Source organism: Meleagris gallopavo, chromosome 10 (genome assembly GCF_000146605.3).
Source record: "Meleagris gallopavo isolate NT-WF06-2002-E0010 breed Aviagen turkey brand Nicholas breeding stock chromosome 10, Turkey_5.1, whole genome shotgun sequence".
Taxonomy (NCBI): Eukaryota; Metazoa; Chordata; class Aves; order Galliformes; family Phasianidae; genus Meleagris; species Meleagris gallopavo.
The window spans coordinates 5,436,729-5,438,156 of record NC_015020.2 but is presented as its reverse complement, the minus strand read 5'-3'; positions in this window follow the sequence as shown (position 1 = coordinate 5,438,156).

The window sequence follows — 1,428 nt, the reverse complement described above, 5'->3', positions numbered from 1 at the left end:
TTTTTTAAATCAGCTGCAAAACTTACACAGCTGAAAACAGATGCGATAAGCAGTAATGAAATAGAATATTATGAGTTGGTTAACATAGTTCCAAAAGTCATATACTAAATAAGAACACTATAACATCAGAAATATATTTAATTTTTAGTACTTTCAGAAAGCAATTACAGTAACCAAATCAATGGTAAGTACTGTCATAGAGAAAAGGTCACTGCAATTTTGAACTAGTTTGCTTTTAACATATTTTGGCCAGTCAGCACAAATAATTTTGAAACTGTGCTTTTGGGCACATTTGTTTGCTTCCGTCCCAGAAGATGGTGACCTCCAGGATCAAAAGATTTATGTTCTCTGACTGCAAGCCAGATTTCTGTATCCTGTTTATTATGTAATACATGCTCTGTAAAATAAGTATAAATCAAATGCTTTGCCAACTCAATCAGACAAATCAGTTTGAGACAAGCTCAAACTCAGATTTAGGCAGAATTTAGATGTGTGTTTTCAGTGAAATTTAATGATGTTCAAACAGGACCATTGAAACCTTCTTTCATATAAATGCCCATGCTGTTCTTGTAATTATGCAGAAAGAGAAGAAAGCTTCTCTCCCACAGCCTGATAAATATCTAGTGGTTACTGACATTTGGAGGGAAATCTATTTAAAACCTTTTGACAGAGGAAGAAATTAAACATGAAGTTCCTATTTCCCAGACAGCGCTTTAACTTGCACATTGAGAAATGAAGAAAACCTACCACTTCTTGTCCTGATTTTAAGTGTTTCCTTCTACCCTTCTGATGGAAAGGCTGATGGTCTGACAGATTACAAGATCATGAATGGATGGACAGTTGTCCCTGCAGGCCTGAAGGAAGATGTGAGTTTTGAAAATACCCAGTGATTGGTCCCTACTTAGAACTCAGTAGAAATTAGCAAGGCTTCATCTGGTTTCCTGCTCCACAATAGAGCCTCGAGATCAAGCCCAGTGCTCTCACTCTTCAGGAGTTTTGGTCTCAGAGCCAGCCACTGCAATCCAATTGCTCCCCCAAAGCTGCTTCTGCCACTACATCACTGCAAGAAATGCAATTTCCAGTTTCACTGACAAACTGTTCCCAGCTTGGATACATCAGCAGTGTGGATAAGATAAACAAATCCAAAATTCAGCAGAAAAGAATAAGGATAACTGAGAAAAAAACGCAGTTTCCCTTGTGATCTTGTAACATACTACAAAGATTCTGAAATGTAGCAGATCACAGAATCACAGAATTGTAGGGGTTGGAAGGGACCTCTAGAGATCATCGAGACCAACCCCCCTGCCAAAGCAGGTTCCCTACACCAGGTCGCACAGGTAGGCGTCCAGGCGAGACTTGAGTATCTCCAGAGAAGGAGACTCCACAACCTCCCTGGGCAGCCTGTTCCAGTGCTCCGTCACCCTCACC